This window comes from Vidua macroura, chromosome 5, assembly GCF_024509145.1.
Source record: "Vidua macroura isolate BioBank_ID:100142 chromosome 5, ASM2450914v1, whole genome shotgun sequence".
Classification (NCBI taxonomy): Eukaryota; Metazoa; Chordata; class Aves; order Passeriformes; family Viduidae; genus Vidua; species Vidua macroura.
This window is the reverse complement of record NC_071575.1, coordinates 59161151-59172719: the sequence shown is the minus strand read 5'-3', so window position 1 is coordinate 59172719 and position 11569 is coordinate 59161151.

Sequence of the window (11569 nt, the reverse complement as noted above, 5' to 3'; positions counted from 1 at the left end):
TGAAGAGGGACTTTTTACAAGGGCTTGTAGTGACAGGACAAGGGGGAATGGTTCAAACTCAGAGTAGGTCTAGATTAGATATTAGGACAAAATTTTTCATGGTGAGGGTGGTGAGGCACTGGAGCATGTTGCCCAGAGAAGTTGTGGATATCTGGAACTATTCAAGACTAGGCCCAATGGAGCTCTGAGCAACCTGGTCTAATGGAAAAGTGTCCTTGTCCACAGCAAGGGATTTGAACTAGATGATCTTTTAGGTAATTTCCAATCCAAGCCATTCTTTGATTCCATGAAATATACTACAAATTTCTATTACATAGTTGAAGCATAATGACAAATTTAGTTTGAGAAGTTCCACATGTTCTGTGTCAAACTAGGGGACAGGTAGTTACTGACTTTGCTCATATTAAAATCTGTTGCCAAAAGGCAGCAGCAATTGCTTTAAGACTGATGCAGAATCCTGTTTTAGTGAACTAACATTGTGGGCTTAAAGCTGGTGAAAGTATTGATATGTGTCAGCTGAACTATTCTTGAGCTTGATCAAAAAAACTGGCATTGCATTGGGAACTTCGGCGGACAGTGAGACAGAACCATCCAGCTTTGGGAAACTGGGATATTTTGGCAACTAAAAGGAGATTAAAAAACCCCAAAGACATGGAAATTTTTTTTGCTTCCTGGAAGAGTTGACTATGGTTTTATCTCCTTGTAGATATAAATTGAGAATGTCTAGGTATTTGAATGTACTGCTCAAACATTTTCACTCTGAATTAATCATCTTGAACCATGCTTTTATATTTTCCTCTACCCTTGAGAGAGCAGTTTTAAAAAGGACACAATTATTTTATGTTTGAGATAATAGAGGATCCAGGGCTCTTGACAAGACAGTGGACTCATTAGGACAATAGCAGATCACACTAATGAGTGGGGTACCAGTTTTGAAGTGGTGCAGCACGTGGTGCTGCAAGTATGCACGGGATGACGATTGACTTTGATCGTATTTCAGCTCAGTATTAAAATGGTCTCACAGACTGCTTGGACAGTTTGTGCAGTGCAAGGACTGTGCTTGTGGCACTAAAGCAGGCAACCTTTTTTCAGAGGCTGTGATCCTCCTTGCTGCTGAAGAAGCATTGTACCTACCTAGAAGACAGCATTGCTAAGTTGCTATGATAAAACATTGCTTATGTAGTGATGTAAAGAATGGGAATTTAAGCCTTAGCCTATGTCTTTTTTCTACCTTTTGAGGCATTGAGTCCCTCCTAGTCTTTGAAAGGATTAAGCAGAATTACCCAGTCCTGGAAACTCAGTAAGAAGAGGAAGCATCTACTTTTCAGGGATGGTGTTTAGGGCTATGTATGTCAAGGAGGATTCCTTCACTTGCCAAAATAATCTGTAATGAAATAGCATGTTTAGCATGGATAGAAGAGTCAACTGTCTAAAAGGCAAGTGGTTTTGTTTGTTAATATGACTTCACCAGGACAGTGAAAAAACTTAAGATTCTTCTTAATGTTGGGTTAAAAGGCAGATTGGTGTAGAGCACAGAAGTATACTGCCCTAGCAAAAAGCTGATGATGAACACATCATCATTATTAATTGCATTATTTGCATAGAGGATATTGTTCAGTTTTGGTGAGTGAACTGAGATATTTCTGAACCTGCCTGGACATAATTTTTTTAAGATGTCATTTGGCTTGCAATAGTCTTATCTGCATTAATAATCACAGCTGAAAATGGAACCATATATCTCAAGCAGACATTGAATTCCTGGATCTGTTGAATTTGAAGCTGTCACCACTCTAAATATTTTTTTAGTCTTTCTGTTTGAATTGTGGTTAACTGCTGATATTATAAAAGCCACCACTTCCAAGTAGATGTAATGACAAAATTCCTAAATTTGGATATATGCTTCATTACACTTACCCATATTTGCATTTCTTCAGGACTTTTTCCAGGATCTGTTACCACTTGAAATGTTTCTGGTGAATCTGTTCTCATGTGTGACTTTTGACTAAGTGAATGGAAATAAAGTGAAGGATCAACCTTTTACTGTGAAAGACTCTGGTACTCTTGAACATGTTATGTTTGTCACAAGAGTATGATGGATTAAGTACTAAAAGGAAAGCCACACTTTTTCATTTGAGCTGTTTTGCTCAATTTAAGGCCTAGTTCAGGGGTATTCAAAGTACAAAAACTAATGGAGCTTTAGTTGCATATGATAAAGGACCTCAGATATTGAAGCCTGTAGTCTTGCACAGGACTTGTTGGACACAGCAAAATGTTTACCATGCGTTAACACAATATATTCTAAAATACACCATTTCTGTCAGGTAATATTTTGATTGCATGATTTAACTGATAGTCTCCTGCATGCTATGTAAATACTCTCTTTGCCAGGTCAAATTCAAATCATTAACAGTCACATTGATTTTTGGTTGTTGCTGTTAGATTTAGGTGTTATCAATAGATTGTAAATCTGCCAAATGAGTTGTATTGCTAGAACATGGAGTGTAGCTGTTGTTATGCCTCAAATTAATCACAAAAAATCTTTTTTGCTGATGTACAGGTTACCTTGAACAATCCAATTGGGCATTCAATATTCATATTGTCACCCACTTATTGTAGACAGAAAACTACCTATTTTTAGAATTCTGTTCTTGCATTACAAAATATGTTTGACTGAACATAAGAGAAAATATTTTAAAAAATGCAATTGAGACCACTGAAATTTAGGTTCTAGTTTTTTCCTCTCTTTCTTCCTCCTCCTTCCTTTCCTATGCAGATGGTTTCTAGTATAGGTTTTGATAGGACTTGTACAGTTCCTATCAAAGCTCTGTGATTTACAGCCATACAAGCATGTCTTCTGAACTCTTTTCTTCCATCTGAAAAGGCAGCATACAGCCCTTTTTGTTTTGGTGAATTGCATCTGTTCTGTAATAGATGGAGAGCTGGCAGAAAAATGGCTGGAGTAGTTATGAAGGCGAGAAAAAAACCCAGATGAATTATCCTGCCATGGTGTGCATTTTATATTCCCTATTCTTTTCTTTCCTTTCAGTTTTGCTACTTTCAGTGTTCCTAAACCATTGCATTAAGAAGCACAAGAGCACAAAGATAAGGTGTGACCTTAGACCTATTTCCATTAACGTGTAGCATAACTTTGTCATATCTTTTCTTTGCTACTGCTGCTGTCAGACTTATTTCTTAATAGCATACTTCAAAGGCTTAAAATTAAAGTAATCTAAAATATCTGTCAGTGGGAGAAGAAAACCATTAAACAATAGCAAGCAAAAATCTAAGAGCTATCTTAGGCTAAATGTTACCCACATCAATTGGTATACCAGACGCCTGATTTTGAATCATCTTGCAGTCTTTATAAGAAAAATATTTTTTTCCCCCATTTATTGATCTGGGATGAGATGGAGGCATAATTCCTGAGCACTTAAACTAGCTCAGGCTATGACTGTGCATTACAGTAGGTAATGAGAGATTCTGGTTTTTGGGTTTCTTAAGTTTGTAATTTTAACTTAAACTTCTGAAAAGCTGATCACCATCTCATCAGGCAACTAGCTTTTTAAAAAGGGTTTGCTGCCTGCGTGGCAATTTCTCCTGCTTCAAGTTACTTATTCATATCTGATATTCTTAGATGTCAGGTGATTAAAATAAAACATAAAATAAAGGCTTTCTCTTAGCCAGTTCCTAATATGTGACAAATTGTATTGAACTGTGTAAATATAAAATAATTGGATTAAGAGAATGTTATTACCAAAAACACCTTGCAGAAGTTGTATCACTTACTGGGTTGGTTTCATAGTATGGAAAGCACATGGGGCTCCAAATATGGAGAACAAGACTGCTCGTAACACCAAGCATTGCTCTGTCAGGACTTGGGCCCATCTCTTGGTTCATGTACTATGAAATTTTAATAATGTTCTAATTAGGTTAGTCAACTGGAGAATTAAACTTTCCTTCTGACATCTAGCTTAAAGGAAAGAAAGACATACTACTTTAGTAAATATCATATTTAATCTCCACAATTCCAAGTAGCTCTGAGAATGACTAAGATCACTTGCTTTCATAATGGTTATTAATGTTCACTCCAAAGATGGGTTTGCAGATGGGGCCACCATAGTACCAATAGAATACAACTTTTTCAGTGAGGACTAATAATATAGGCAAGCTGGGTAGACCTCATGGGCAGTTTGAAATAAATAATAAGATAGAATTAAAGATTTGCATTCTGTGTCTTTAAATTTTATTTGAGACATTAATTTTCCTTTGTCTCTCTTTCTATTACCTTTTATGTCATGTGTATTTTAGGATATTTATAAAAGATAGTGAGAGAAACTCACAAAAAGTGAGTAAAATATAAATTCAGTTAAATATAAAATACATTTATAATATGCTACATTGTTTATAAACATATTTCACTGACTCTACATTCAGTCAAAAAGCCAGGCAGGTCTCTGGGCACAAAGGAGAGGCCTCAGAGTGTGAGCTGTACTTATAAACTTGCAAATATGGTTGAATTAGGCTAAGTTAATCACTGCTGAGGCAAATGAGCACCAGACCTGGAATACTAATAGAGGCTTCTGGCTTCAGCCTGTGGTTCATCCAGGGAGACATGTAGCTGGGAGAGGGCTATAAGAAAGCATCATGGCAGGATCAGATGGAAGGGAAAAGTGAAGGAGTTTCTGTAGTGGTACAGACAGTCTAGTTATTTTGAACTGACAAGCCTGGGACCTGTGTCTACCAAGGCTGGAAAAGTAGAAACAACTACTAAAAAGCAGAGTAAGAGAAAGAATTTTAAAATAACAAAAAATTAAACCAAACTAAACCCTACTGGATGATGAAAGAGCAATTTCAGGGCATAGGACTGAGAACATAAGGTTCACATTGTGTCTAAGCCTTTGCTTACAGCTCCGAAGGAGTAGACTTGGTTGAAAGATCATGTCAGCTACTTTCAGAAACTGGTGCAGAAAACTGAGATGAGGAGAAGGCAATGCCAGATAGTATACTTGGGGTGATATTGCTACTATGTATTTCACAATGGGATTAATATACCTTTCACCATTGATATGTCTTGAGCAGAGGAGGCAACCCTGAATGTCATCTGAGTCTGCTTTTCTTGTTTTACAGATGAACTTTCTTGGTATAATAACTCCAAATACTGTTGAGTTTAAGAAAGCCACAAACAACTATTTGAGGACTTGCTCTCTGCCCCAGTAAAGTATTTTCTCAGGTACTAAAAAACTAAAAAGTAATGTTTTGTAGAACAAGCGCTGGTTTTGGGTGCTGTGTAGGAATCAGTTGAAGCCTGCTGCAAATTTCATTGGGTTTCCCAGAGTTCAAGAAATGTCCTGTGGTGTGAGACCAATCTCTGATGGTGAAAATTTAAAATGCTGTTGAGGGAGAAAACACAAATCTAGCTGCTTTCTGCCATCCATTCCACTTGTTATCCTCTACTATCCACATTCATTGTATGAGGGATGCTGGAGGGGAAAGTCCTGGTCTGTTCCTTCAGCATCTGATACAACACCTACTTGAACATTTTGCCTCTACAGCTTTCTATGGCAACAGATTCCACAAGTTTGCTACAACCCATGGGGAAAAAAAAGCAGTTTATACATTTTAAATTGATCCCCTTCTATTTTCAGCGAGTGATCTATAGTTCTGATACTTGAAGGATTTGGTGGAAAACTTGTGCACGTAACTTTTCCTCTGCTTTGTGATTTTGTAAGCTTGTATGCCCTCTCAGCATTTTTAGTTCTCCTTGCAAAGCAGCTGATCTCTCCCTGATATCATTCAAGTTGTCCTTCTGTGCTTCTTCCCTCTCTCTGCTATTTCCTTCCTGATGTGTGGAGAGTGGGGCTGCAAATTGTGCTTGAGATGAGACCTTGGCAGGGCTTTGTATGGAGGCAGAATGGTGCTCTCTATTTTGCTCTACTGCCCTTCTGGGTTCAGAAGACAAGCTGCATCATCAGCTGTTCAGTGCTGCAATGTGCAAATCCCTGTCCCAGGCATTTTCCTTTGGCATCTTCCCAATCTTGAGGCCATGTCTTTAAGGACGCTCCCCAGAAGTGAAATAAGAAAAGACCCCTGGAATTCCCTGACTCCAGCATAGGAATTAATGCTCCAGCATAGGAATTAATGCTCCATTTTCCTTTGGCATCTTCCCAATCTTGAGGCCATGTCTTTAAGGACGCTCCCCAGAAGTGAAATAAGAAAAGACCCCTGGAATTCCCTGACTCCAGCATAGGAATTAATGCTCCTTTTGGAAAGTTGCAAATAGGATTTACTCCTGCCAACCAGAGGTAACCATCCTATCTGGAGAAGGGCTTGGTGACCATAATGATTGCCCATGGATTATGCTGGCACAGTCACAGGGGTGCAAGGAAAGACTCCCCAGAATCCTGCTTGTGGTGGCTCTTGCCTGGTGTTGTTCACACTGCTGGGTAGGGAGGGAATTTCTTATTTCTGGCAATGAATATTTGACTGTACATCGAATCTCACAATTTATTTTGATTTCCATATTTTTCTTTAATGAAATGTTTAATTACTTTACATCATAGGCTGTTTTCTAAATTAGAAATTCACTTTAATATAAATTGCTTTTGAAACTTCTGTATTTTGAGAAGCTATCAGTAAGGCTGAAATAGTTTACATGACCAGAAACTGAAACCTAAAGGTACTTGGTCACTGCTGCAAGATTTTCATTAACATTTATCCACAAATAATTATGAAAATTTTATTCTGAAAAACATTTTATTCCTACAGCTATATTAGTGCAAAGCTAGAATATACACTTCTTTGCAGAGACATTTCCAACCCTACATCAAACCAGTTTTTGCTTTCATAGGGTCCCTTCCACAGAAATGGTCCTATTAATACAGCAAATGGCAAAAGACCAGGCAGGTTTGGGTCTTGGAAGCTGTATTACAAAGGAAAAGCATATAGGAGCATCCAGTGGGAGACCCAGACCCTGAAGCCCAGGGATGAAGATACCTGGCTGATGTACTCCATGTGTCACCAGCAAGGCCTCCACAGGACATTTGCCCGTAGGGGATCAGGTACTGCTCCCATAAGATCTTCAGGCCATGCCCTCCTCTCACCAGCAGTCTTCCTGGGTTTCCACAAGGCACTTGCACCTTATTGCTTCTATTTCTCTGTACTCCCAGTGTTCAGAAGAGGAAGGACTTAGAAGGCAACATATGATTTTGGGGTGAAATAGACAATCCATATCTTGGCGGGCATACTTAAGAGGAAGCAATGCTCATGAAGGTTTCCTTTCAATGCTTTTCTCCCTTGAAGAAAAATATTAACTTGAAAATGGGAGAAGAAACATGGCTTTTTTTTTACACTTGGTTTTTCTCTTCATGTAGTTTACTATTCACAAACTACAAATCATGTTACTTGAGAGTCTATTTTATTTCCTGTGATATTTTTGTATCTATGTGATGTGAACAGTATTTGTGTCTGTCAGAGCCATGCAGAAGGTAGAAATGCCTGCAAAGGCACAAGGAAGCATCTGGGTGCATGGCAGGTGTTGGGTTTATGCCTGAGGCTGACAAGGACTAATTGTCACTAATAGCTGCCTGAAAGAAGCTGAGCAAGGTTACAAAGCATGTAAACTGTAAGTTCAGCAAAGTGCTAGCTCTGAATAGCTGGAGAGAATGCAAACCAGACAGAGGGTGTTCCTCTGTGAAATCATCTTGTTTGAGTTGTTTGATAAACCATTCTTCAAAGCAGTAAGTTAGAAATTACCTGCTATAAAAGAGATTGAAACAGCAGGTTGCCTTACAAAAGTCCTATGATTTGAAATAGATCCCTCAGCTTGTCTGCAAGAGCCAGATCTCTGCCTTATGAACACACTCTAAAGTCTCCTTTAGGGGGTTAGGAGGAGGATTTATGTACCATGAAGGTGCTTTTGATCGTGTGGTTACAATGTTCTCTGGTGTCTGAAAGCTTGCTTCCAGGGATCCTTCGCTGCAGTTCTGGCTGTAACGAAGATAATCCTAGCGACATCAGTGTAAATGTAATGCTCTGTATGTTCAAACTCTGAATGCTTTAAAGCATTTATTAAGGAAGGTGGAGGAAGAAGAGTGAAGATGGGAAGATCAGTACCAGCAATAGATTTAAGTTCTAAGGCTGTTGCTCCTTTTCTTTCAGAAATCCTCGTAATTCTTCAGTTTGTCACAGGGTTTTGATGTCCAGGAGGGAAAATGCACAGGAGTGTCTCTTCTGCATTCCACAGAATTCTGATCAGCATTTGGGGAACTGTAAGCTGGTAATTGCTATTTCCATTCTTTTCCTTTTATTCCTTATGATGATTTTAGCAACTGCATAGGAATGCTGCATTTCACACAAGAGCTCAGCATCCCTGATTCTGAGCCCACCAGCCACAACAGCTGTACTGAATGAGGTGAAGGAAAATTATACAGTGTAGTACAGGTCTTCTTTAAGGGAAAAGGTATAGATCATAGGTGTAGCACCTTTTTCTTAGTCCCAAAGCCAAGCCAAACTTAGAAGCAGGCCCTAAGCTTGTTGTCTGACTGCCCTTGGCCACTGTCTTGAGTCTCACTCCAGCCCCTGGGAGTAGCCAGGGCTCCATACTGAGTCTCTGTGTTAACAACCAGCCAGCACAGCTGGTTTTGAAGGCTGGCAGTTGTGGCGGTAGAGGTTCAATGCTTCAAATCTTAGTGCTGATTCCTGGTAACAAAAATGTTGCCCTGAACTCAGTTGTTTCTTTTTTAGCCTTTCATTGAAGACAACTCTTTTAAATGGTGAAGTGAAGCACACAGAGAAAGGTATCAGGTGCCTCTTACTGGGCATCACAGTTAGATATTCAGTGTCATGAGCATGCTCTGTTTTTTCAATAGGACATTCAAACTGCTGAATAGATGCTCAAGAATATCTATTTAGAACTGCTTGATTCTCATGTTTTCACTACTTTACTTCACAGCTAAATATTATTGTAAAACGCTGATAAAGGTACACACCTATTCACAATTTCTTGGCTATGCTGCCTCCCGACATGTTTTCAGTGTCATCTTCATACAGAAATGTAAGTAGAGGAAAAATATTTATACTTAAGAAATACATCCTTGTGTATAGACTGAAAATTGTGTCATTGCCAGAAATAATTAAAGGCAGAAAAAAGAAGACATTTAAAATAAATCTTTCAATACAAATTGTAAGAAAAGTGATTTTTCAGCTTTGAAGGTGATTGATAATGTCATAGAAATGCTTACATGTGGGAATGAGAAATCATAAACTTCTCAGTGTTTTAGAAAAAGACATAATAGCTTGCAGGTGCAATTTCCAGCTGGAAGCTGTAATTTTGTAAAGGAAGATTTCCACATGTGAGGTAAATTTTCTGACATGCGTGCACTGTCCAGGGACTTAAAATGAGATTAGACAGATTTCTAAAAAATTATTGTATTCTATCAATTTTAAAATTCTTTTGCCTGCTCAGTGCAAGGAAGTCTAAAAGAGCAGAATTGCCTCCTCTGGCATTTGTCTGTGTGTTCTGTAATTAAAAATGCTCAGTTAACCCACCACACCTGCACATGGCTTCCAGAAGTTGAACTTGACTTGAAAGTCATGGGGCTATGCATTACAAATTCATTATGTGTAAATAAAATTTCAGAATTTGCATGGCATTTTTTAGCTAGTTACGTCACCTGCCACTTATTCTTCATATATTGCAATTTTTAATCTGCTTTTAATGCTTTTTCATTCATCCCAGTATCTGGCATACACTAGGTTCGTTTTCTTTTTAAAAGTCAGAATCTCCATATGGCAGATGTTGATAGCAAAATAGCAGCTGTAAATGCCATATTCTTATATTGAATCAGGAAAGAAAATGCTGTTAAAGATTAGTAATACTTAAGTGTCAACATTATTAGCCAGAAAGAATGTTACCTCTTACAGTCAAAACTTCCTAACCATTTTTCTTCAAATTGGTGTTGCTGTTTTTCAAGCCTTGAAAGTAATGGATGGTAGGACACAAGGTCTATAGCAGTTTACACATTCAAAATCTCTTATAAAACAGTTTCTAGAACTTAGCTAATAAAACTGCTGGCACATTTTTGTGTTTCTTTTACTAGCCTAGGATGCTGAAGGATAGTTAAGTTTATCTTTGGCCTGTATCATTTTGTTCAGGTAAAGCCAGTCCCAAAAGAGATTGACTTTCATTGAGACATAGCCTTCTTTTAAATCAAAACTAGTGGTAAATTTAATACCACTTGTCACATGAACTTCAGTGATAGATTTTAGTGCAACAGGTAGGTTCGGACACCAGACCATAACAGCAAGAATGCATTTAGGTCACCCTCAAGAATCTATCTGATGCCTTTACAGCTGGCTTCTGTTAGGAAAAGCCAAAAGGATCCTACCACATGCTACAGCTAAAGGAATGTGCACTTGAATTACAAAAACCTATCTCCACTTGTTGCTTCCTTCTCAGTCGTGGTGCTTTGAGTCCCATCTGAAAGATGTTTGAGTGGCTCTTTTTTCAGTTATATTTGGGAATATATGACAAGTGGGGCATAAAACACACCAGTTACTTTTTTTTTTCATCTTGTTCTTTTTGTACTCAGGCCTTGAGCACCCTCACCACTGCTGGGTTGTCTGCCTGTGCTCAAGTTTGGTGCCTCTGTGTAACCTTAGTTCAGGTTAATTGTGTTTAGGTGAGTTGTGTGAGAAAGCTGTGAGCAGCAGCTCCTGCAGTCTGGACCTGCATTTCAGCTCAGGCCCCTGCGCTTTTTTGTGCCTGAGCTATGTCACAGCCACTCCATGTCCCCTGTCAATCTGCACTTCTGGGCATGACCTTGGATCAGCACTGTTATCATGAACTTGTCTAGCTATCAGTGACTCTTGGCTGTCTTGGTTACTGGCTCACTGGAACTGATCCTGACCCTGGACTGCTGACGTGATTGTCCTACTTAAACTGGTGGATTGACGCTCTGGATCCTTGGCTGACTGTGGTTACTGTCACTCAAGCTACTTTACTCATCTTCCTCAAGTACTGGGGGACAGCACCCTTGGCTATGATGTTCCTTTCTGTGCCTGCCTTGCTCTCACCCTCCAGCCTGGTTTCCCCTTCCCCATGGATCTGTTGCTAGAACTTTTCTCACAGAATAAGTATAATGCCTTCATTTTTAGTTTTCTTTGGTGAATGCTTATCTTATGAAAAATTTAATACTTTCCTTTAATGCAGTATCTTCTTTGGCCCATTATCGTATCCAAATATATTTCTGAACATTTACAAGCCTTGTTGAAAAGCCCAGGGCTTTTTTCCTGCAGGACAGCAGGTATGAGCAAATCTAAACCTTTAAATACATATAAGTAGTAATTGAAGCAATAAGTAATTAAAGCAATTGTGACTTCTTGGTTGAATTTTTTTAATTATCAGTCCCCAGGATGAATTCCTGTTGCAGAACACATCTGGTGTGGCAGTTCACAGTTTTAACACCACTGCTTACAACAGATGTAATCCCCTGTGCAATTGTTTTACTCTGGTTCATCAAATATAGACAGTTTGGGGCCACAACATTTCTCGTGACTGAATAAAAAGGAA